This window comes from Scyliorhinus torazame, chromosome 10, assembly GCF_047496885.1.
Source record: "Scyliorhinus torazame isolate Kashiwa2021f chromosome 10, sScyTor2.1, whole genome shotgun sequence".
In the NCBI taxonomy this organism is placed as follows: domain Eukaryota; kingdom Metazoa; phylum Chordata; class Chondrichthyes; order Carcharhiniformes; family Scyliorhinidae; genus Scyliorhinus; species Scyliorhinus torazame.
The window spans coordinates 12,464,123-12,472,942 of record NC_092716.1 but is presented as its reverse complement, the minus strand read 5'-3'; positions in this window follow the sequence as shown (position 1 = coordinate 12,472,942).

Here is an 8,820-nt window from a genome sequence, read left to right as displayed (position 1 = left end):
GTGGCCCTTTTTACCGCACCCCTTGCAGGTGGATGCACGGGCCATGCAGCGCTGCCGGGGGTGCTTGGCCTGTCTGCAAAAGTAGCAGCCGGGCAACATCGGGGGGCCTCGCTGCTACGTTTGCGGGCAGCACCAGCTTGTGGGGGGGATGGGGATGTCTCGGGGTCGGCTGGGGAGGGATTTCACGCTGCCCAGGGGGCTGCCGCGCGGTCGGGAACGTTAGCGGGGCGTTTCTGGAGGCCACATCCAGGGAGCCTGCAAGGGCCCGTGCCTCCCTGAGACCCAGAGTGTCTTTTTCCAGCAATCGCTGGCGGATTTGGGAGGACAGCATATCTGCCACGAAAGCGTCCCGGATCAAAAGTTCTGTGTGGTCGCTCGCCGAAACTTGCGGGCAGCTGCAGTTTCTCCCCAACACCAGGAGCGCACGGTAGAATTCTTCCAGCGATTCCCCAGGGATTTGTCGCCTCGTTGCTAGCAGATGTCGGGAGTAGACCTGGTTTACCGGGCGAATATAATGTCCTTTTAGCAGCTCTATTGCTGCATCGAAGTCTTCCCCGTCCTCGATGAGGGTGTAAATTTCCGGGCTCACCCTCGAGTGCAGGACTTGCATTTTCTGTTCTCCTGTGGGTGTATTTTCGGCCGTTCCGAGGTATCCTTTAAAACACGCCAGCCAGTGCTTAAAGATTGCCGCTGAGTTCGCCGCGTGGGCGCTGAGTTGCAGATACTCCGGCTTGATTCAGAGCTCCATTCTTTAAAATCTAGTGTAATAAATTGATGCTCGATCAATGACCACTAAAGCGAGGTTGTAGTCCAACTGAAGGCTTTAATAAGCTAGATGTTTCCCCCAGCAGCTCAGGTACAGAATGAAGGCTGCTGGGGCGGCACGGGCTCTTATACCCCGCCTTGCAGGGCGGAGCTACCATACAGCTTGACCAATAAGAAACATACAATATTGACCAATGGTGTGCCAGCATTACCAGGTACCGTAATACCTCTGCACAGACTACCACACACACTTGCACAACCAACACTACTCAGCTCGGGGTGACCAACCCCAAGTTTTGGAGACACAGTCCTCGGAAGGCTCCTAGATGGGTGGCACGATAGCACAGTAGATAGCACTGTTGCTTCACAGTGGCAGGGTCCCAGGTTCGCTTAGCGGCTTGGGTCACTGTCTGTGCAGAGTCTGCTCATTCTCCCCGTAACTGCGTGTGTTTCCTCCGAGTGCTCCAATTTCCTCCCACAAGTCCCGAAAGACGTGCTGTTAGGCAACTTGGAAATTATGAATTCTCCCTCCATGTACCCGAACAGGCGCTGGAATGTAGCAACTGGGGGCTTTTCACAGGAACTTCATTGCAGTGTTAATGTAAGCCTACTTGTGACAATAAAGATTATTATTATAAATGCGATGGAGGCCAGGAAGGATGTCCTGTTCCGCCGAGGGTCCTGGAGGGTGAAGCACAGGGCAGCCAGTGCCGCCTGGACGAAGTGGCAGTGGCCGCCAGCTCGGGATGTGTGACCAGGAGGACTGGCCCCCAATGCCGGAAAACGGTCAACGACCTACACCGACCAGCATGGGTGAATTGACACGTAACCCCCTCTCCGAAACCCGAAACCCCCCATTACTACCAACCCCTCCCAATCCTCCGTTTATCCCCAAACCCACTCGTCACCCCCCCTTCACCCTCTACCTTCACACCCCCTCCCTTTACCCCAACACTTCCATCACCACAGCCCTCCCTTCACACGCACCCCTCCCCCCCAATGTGAGCCCCACGTGCGGCTAACGATGCCCTCCTCTCTTTGTCCCCGCAGGAGAAGCTCTCCCACAATCACCGGGAGAGGGCCCAGACTGGTGGAGGTGTGCCGGACATAAAAATCCTCACGTCCTTCGAGGAAGGGGCCCCGGAGTTTACGGGGGTGGCCGTGGGCAGAGCGATCACCAATGCGGAGGTTGGTACACGCCGCACACGTGAGGATTCATGGGTCCTCACCCGGATGGGCTGTCACACGTGAGTTATTGCAATCCAGACTGACCCATCGCTCCCACTGACCATGTGTTCATTCTCCTGCAGGCCCTCCAGCCGACGGCACCGGCCCCTCCAGGGTGGCCTCCTGTCCTGCCTCCCTATGAGAGCACCTTGGAGGAGAGCTCCAAGGATACCATCATCGACATGTCACAGCTGTCATCCCCACCCTCCACCAGCGCAGAGACATGCATCTCGGTGGGCAACGTTAGTGGTCAGACTTCTGTGGCACAATCTGGTGAGCACCACATAGCTGCTGATGTACTTCAGGTGGAGGCAGGAACTCACAGGTGAGACAGCAGTCAGAGACCCCAGGACCCAACAGGGTCACAGCCGGATGCTGAGCCTCTGGAACAGATTCACCTGGAGTTTATGGAGATTTAGGGAGCAGCCGGGACATTCAGAGGGAGGTGACAGCGACACTCCAGCAGGTCCATAGCTAATTGGAGGAGTCTCAGAGGCTACAGGCGCAGCAGATGTCGCCGAGGCCAACACTGCTCGGGTGGCGGCCGCAGTGGAGAGCCTGGTGTTCAAATTCAGCAGCATGAGTGAAGGAGCGCAAGGCGTTGCACAGTTGGTGGCAGCCATGGCTGAGGACCTCAGTAGACTGTCCGACTCGATGGGGGACATGACCCAATACCAGGCTGACCTTGATGAGGTGCTGCGAGACATGTCCCGCTATCAAATGGGAATGATCGAGGCGCTGCAAAACCTGTTCCAGTCACTGAGGAGCATCGCCGAGGGCGTCAACACTGTGGTGCAGACATTGGGGAGTCACCAGGGCTGGCAGGGCCAGGTGACGCAAGGACAGCTAGGGTTCAATCCAGCTGCTCCCACATCCCGAGGTGAACCCCAGGGCCCTATGGGCACTGAGCAGGAGGAGGAGGCGCCAGGTGCCAACCCGGACCCGTCCCGTGCAGTGGCGATGGTGGTCACCAGCTCCCCCGAGTTTCACCCCGCTGATGAGACTGCGACTCGCAGCCAGCACCCAGAACAGGGCGGCACAGCTCTGCATGTGCCGCTAAGAAGTGCGCCGGGGTCCTTTGGCCCCAGGGGAAGTCGACGGGACGTGGCAATCAGCTGGGTGCCTCCACCTCTGATGCGCATCTTGGGAATACACCTGGATGTAGTGGCACAGCAAGGAAGGCCAAGCACATTGAGGGTAATGGGGGAGCGGGGCGCGAGGGTAGGTGGCGGATAAGGAATGGAGTGTGCGTTGGTGGGGGAGGGGCATTGTGGAAGCTTGGGTGGGGCGAGGAAGGAAGCGTGGGGCGGCACCATCTGGATAGTGGGGCAATGTTGTACACTTGTATTAGGCACAGCAAAATTCCCTCACCACACAAATAAGACGCCCCTAGCTCCAAGGGTTTTGGCGGGGAGGGGGAGGGGGGGGGGGGAGGGGGGGGTGCCCTTTCGCTATCTTTCCATAGTTAGGAGTTCTTTCATTGATCAGTCGGTAACGGCCTCTGCTTTGAGTACATCAACGCTGGCCTAATCGCCAATGCACATCACTGAGGCCACTGTACGAAAACACTGATAGTTTTCTGGCACACAGCATGGGAGGAGGCTGTCCATCAATGTCTACCTGCTGTTTCGAAAGACTGGAACATTACCTCGAGAACAGCCCGAGCAGAATTCTCTGACAGCTGCAGCCCTCAATCGACTTTGCTGCTCCGTGTGATTCGGAGCCTCTATTTACAGACTCCTGTGGACTGAATGAAAGAGGGATTTGCATTGACAGGGGAGGATTTCACCACCTCAGGACATCCTAAAGCACTTCTGTAGTTGATCAATTTATTTTTTTTGAAGGTGAGTCGCCGTTGCAATGTCAGAAATGTGGAAGCCAATTTGCACACAGCAAGATCCCACGTGCAGCAAATTCAGCAAATGACCAGTTCAGCTGTGATTGGTGACATCTGTGGCCGCAAAAGTGAGTGCCAACTTGCTCCATGAGAAGACGGAGCTACATTGCTGAAAGGAAATGAATGATGTTCTTCGTGCAAAGAAGGGAAATTTGCCTCCTCATGTCTCCCGTTGCACCCATTAACACGCCCTTCACACCTAATTTCTCTCTCTCCCAGCCAACCCAAGGGCTCCCAACACTTGTCATGCTTCCCTCCCCCAGCCCCCCCCCCCCCCCAACTCATCATGGTCCCCTCTGTGGAGAATCAATCCCTCACATCACCGCTCCCACTCACCTCCCACCCACGCCAAACTTCTTCACCATCTGACCTGGCAGAACTCCAGCCGACACTCTCTCCATCGGACTCAGCACAGAACGTGCTCGAGCACAACCAGTGTGCATGGGCACAACCTGCTGGAGCCACGCCTGAGCTCAGAAGCCGAACACCCTTTGTGGAGAGGGCTGTTAAGTTGGCCGGCAAGGAACAGGACGGCACCTGTGCAGAGTGGGAGGTGGGGGCAAGAGACAAAAGTGAGAACCCTCAACACATCCAGCCATGGTGCAAGCCTCAAGTGAGTTAAATTTCTCCCATCCGCCAGCCCCTGTGATGCACTAATGCCATCCCGCTCTGCTTGCAGGTCAATAAGCCAACCAGTCCAGACCATCCTCATCCCCTTTGGAGACAACAGACAAGAGCAGCTCCGAGGGAGACATCTCAGAGGCAAACATCGAGGACAAGTTGAGACTCAAACCTGATGTGTAACTCTTCAGATGCACAAACCGGTTTTCTCTCCAACTATTAAGGATACGAGAAGAAGAAAAAAAGGGGTTGTGGTTTCTGCTGCTATTCTGGTGCGGCGTGTCCTCATGGAGTTGGAATCCTGCTCCGCCGCGATCTGGGCGCATCTTTAAAGGCAGCCAGATCAGTGCTGCAGCCCAGGTCTAGCACTTCGGGCAAAGGGGATTAAAGGATGTGCGGGGAAAGCGTGATTAGTCTAGTGAGTTGGATGATCAACCATGATCATAAAGAATGGTGGAGCTGGGTTGAGGGGCTGAATGGCCTCCACCCACTGCTATTTTCTTTTTTTTTCAATAATCTTTATTGTCACAAGTAGGCTTACAATAACACTGCAATGAAGTTACTGTGAAAAGCCCCTAGTCGCCACATTCTGGCGCCTGTTCGGGAACACAGACGGAGAATTCCAATTGTCCAGATTATTGAACAGCACATCTTTCGGGACTTGTGGAAGGAAACTGGAGCACGAGGAGGAAACCCACGCACACTTGGGGAGAGCGTGCAGACTCCACACAGACAGTGACCCAAGCCGGGAATCAAACCTAGGACCCTGGAGCTGTGAAGCAACAGTGCTAACCACGGTGCTACCATGTTATGTTTCTAACAGCTCCCAGCCACCATAACGGAAGCACTCACCGTCCCCCCTCCTCTTCTCCCTCAACATTCCTCACCAGCATTCCCCTCCCCAACCCTATCCCTACCCCCTGGCAATCCTTGCTGGAATTCCACCCCTCCCTCCCGTTGACATTCCTCACCAGTATTTCCCCATTCCCCTGCACTCACAACAATCCTCGTCAGCACTTCACCCCTCCTCCTCAGTGCCTGCTCTCCACCACACAACAATAAATCCTCCTTGGGCAATGGGGCTCCCACTGGAACTGCCCCCTGGGCATCAGTTGGCATGGCTTGCTTAGTATTGCCTGGTTGGCATTGCAAGGTCGGCACTGCCAGGGTGAAACTTCCAGGTTGGCAGTGGTAACCTGCGCATGGCCAAACTCACATTACCAACCAGTGCCAGAGGGAAGTGCCAGGTTATTGCCCAGGCATGACCCCCCCACACGCCAGGGTTATACTTACCTCTGCGCTCCCGGAGAGATCCCTGTGGTGATGTGCATCAATGTAAAAGCATGTAGGCTAGCTAGACACTAGATGGAGCACCAGAAACTTCACGCACACACACACACTCAACCAATAGATCAAGTAGATAGGACACGACCAATGGACACTCATGATACACACGGAGGTGACACAACCACAGGGAGGCATTACATCAACCCATGTATAAAGGACACCACACACATGATCTGCCTCTTTCCAGTGGAGACAATCAGTGAGTAGAGACACAGGGTTGATTCAATAGTACACCCACCACGTGGATTGCAGCAACTGGTTAGTCAGTCTGGGTAGCTATAGTAGGATTAGCAGTAGTGTCGAACCCGAGTAATAGAAGTGTAAATAGTTCAATAAACGTGTTGAAGTTATCTCCACGTCTGAACCTTCCTTCGTCAAGTGCACCACAAGGAAGCCGCTTATGTTACACCTACAACATAACAAATCAATCCCCTCGACTGCTTTTCGTTTGGCCAAAACTGTTGTGAATATTTAGTGAGGGGCTCATGTGGCGGGGGTGGGGGTGGGGTGGGGTGGGGTGGGGTGGGGGAGGTGGGGGGAGGTGGGGGGGTGGGGGGGGTGGGGGGGTATATTGAAATGAGCCAAAGGCCCACGTTGCTGCCAGGGACCGGGGACAATCGGGAAACGCGATCTCGCCGCGATTCCAGATCTCACAAGGTGGTCCGTAAGAGCCGCCGATCTTGTGCACGGCTAGTGCAGTCTCCAAATCACTCCCACAGCTTTTATTCAAGTAATCATCGAATGCCCGATTGAACCCCTTAAGAATGTTTCACCATTCATTTCAATTAAGGTTGATATTTTTTTGACACGTTGGCTTTTCCAACCAAAATGAATTGACTGAGAGTCTCCCACAGAGAAAAGTCTAGAAACTCAGTTGGAGAAGTGAATGGAGTGTGGTTTACGCCATTATCTATTCTGACTTCTTGTGCATTCCTGATTTTAATCCTTCCGCCGATGGTGGGAGCATCTTCAGTTGCCAAGGCTCCAAGCCCAGGAACGTCCTCCCCCAATCTCTCTTTCGCTTGTCCCTTAAAGGGTTTCCTGAAAACTGCTCTTTTTGGCTCAGCATTTGATAACCTGCCTGAATAACTCCTTATGTTCCTTGATGTCAAATGTTGTTTGATAACACTGCCGTGGAGGGCCTTAGGATGTTCAAGGTGCTATGCAAACACAAGCTGCGGTTGAAGTTGCTGGATACAAGGGCGAATGGTGACGTTTTCTGCAAAAGTCATTTGTAGAATGGGGTTGATCAGAGATGGAGCTGTGTTGTGACCATTCAAAGAATTTACAGTGCAGAAAGAGGCCATTCGGCCCATCGAGTCCGCACCGGCTCTTGGAAAGAGCACCCTACCCAAGCCCACACTTCCACCCCATCCCCATAACCCAGTAACCCTATCCAACACTAAGGGCAATTTTGGACTCTAAGGGCAATTTAGCATGGTCAATCCACCTAACCTGCATATCTTTGGACTGTGGGAGGAAACCGGAGCACCCAAAGGAAACCCACGCACACACGGGGAGGACGTGCAGACTCCGCAGAGACAGTGACCCAAGCCGGGAATCGAACCTGGGACCCTGGAGCTGGGAAGCAATTGTGCTAACCACAATGCTACCGTGCTGCCGATTCATGGATCGGGCATCAGAGAATGTGTGCAGACTGAGTTTTCATATCGTGGCCAGTGGGCCCGTTATATTTCCTTCCTGATCTGCATCATCATCATCAACAATAACAATTTTCTTTGATGCAGTGCTTTTAAAATACAAAATAAAATAACTCGAGCGCTTCACAGGAGCTTCTTATGAAGTCATTAATGCCAGCGCAAAGGAGCGGGTGTTTGAAAATAACAGCCAAAAGCCCTCTCGCAGAGGTGGTCTTAGGGGGGACTTAAAGGAGAAGAAAGGAGGTGGGGTGATTCGGCGGGAAAATATGTCAACTACCTGTTTCGTTTTCAATGGTTACTTCTTCCACATCTTTCTGGAAAGTATAATTGTGGAGGTGGGACCTGAAGGAAGAGGCAGCAAGCAGAGACAATTGAATAATCTGTAGGGCACCCCCTTAACAGATTCAACTGTTGGACAATTCATTCAGCTTCCCCGAGGCTCATTGGTGTAAATTCTGATTCAACATTGTACATCATTGAGAGAATACTACAACAGCAGAGTTCATCTGACAAGATGGGTGTCTTGAACCAAATATGGAGCTCTCACTGCCCCGAATGCTGCAATGGAGTTGCAATACAATACAGTCAAAGTAGAGAAGCATTGCTCGCTACTAATCATCAACAAGATTCATTTATATTGTAGTGATCTGTACATCTGCACATACATCTGCACATACACCAGGGACTACAGACAGATGTAACAGCCACAGCATCACTAGAGGGAGCATCAGAGACGGGTATAAAGGGCCGAGCCCAAGGCAGGATCCGCCTCTTTTAGAAGCACAGAGCTAGTGAGCAGCAGCACACAGGGATAGCTTAGCACAGGCAGTTTACTTTAGTTTCACTGGTGATACCTCTTGACTGTTTTACATCTAGTTGAGCTCTGGAAGCAGAACAAACCCTTTGAATAAAGTGTTTGTGTTAACTGTAAGTCTACAGTCTTTATTCAGAATTAGAGAATAGCATAACATCAGCACAACATCGTGGGCCGAAGGGCCTGTTCTGTGCTGTATTTTCTATGTTCTATGTTCTATGTTCATATGTATTGTACTTTTAATGTGGTAAACCATCCCATGGCATTTAGCAGGAGGCAATCAAATGAAATTTGATGCTGAGCCACATGCAGGAAAGTGAGAGATGAAAAGGTGGAGATATTTCAGGAGGGATTGGCAAGTTGAAAGCATGGCCACTGCTGGTGGAGCAATGGGAATTGGATGATGTACAAGAATTGAGAGACTGCAAAGGTCTTGGAGGGTTTGTGGGAGTTTGCAGAGATCGCGAGAACAGCGTGCAAGAATAGAG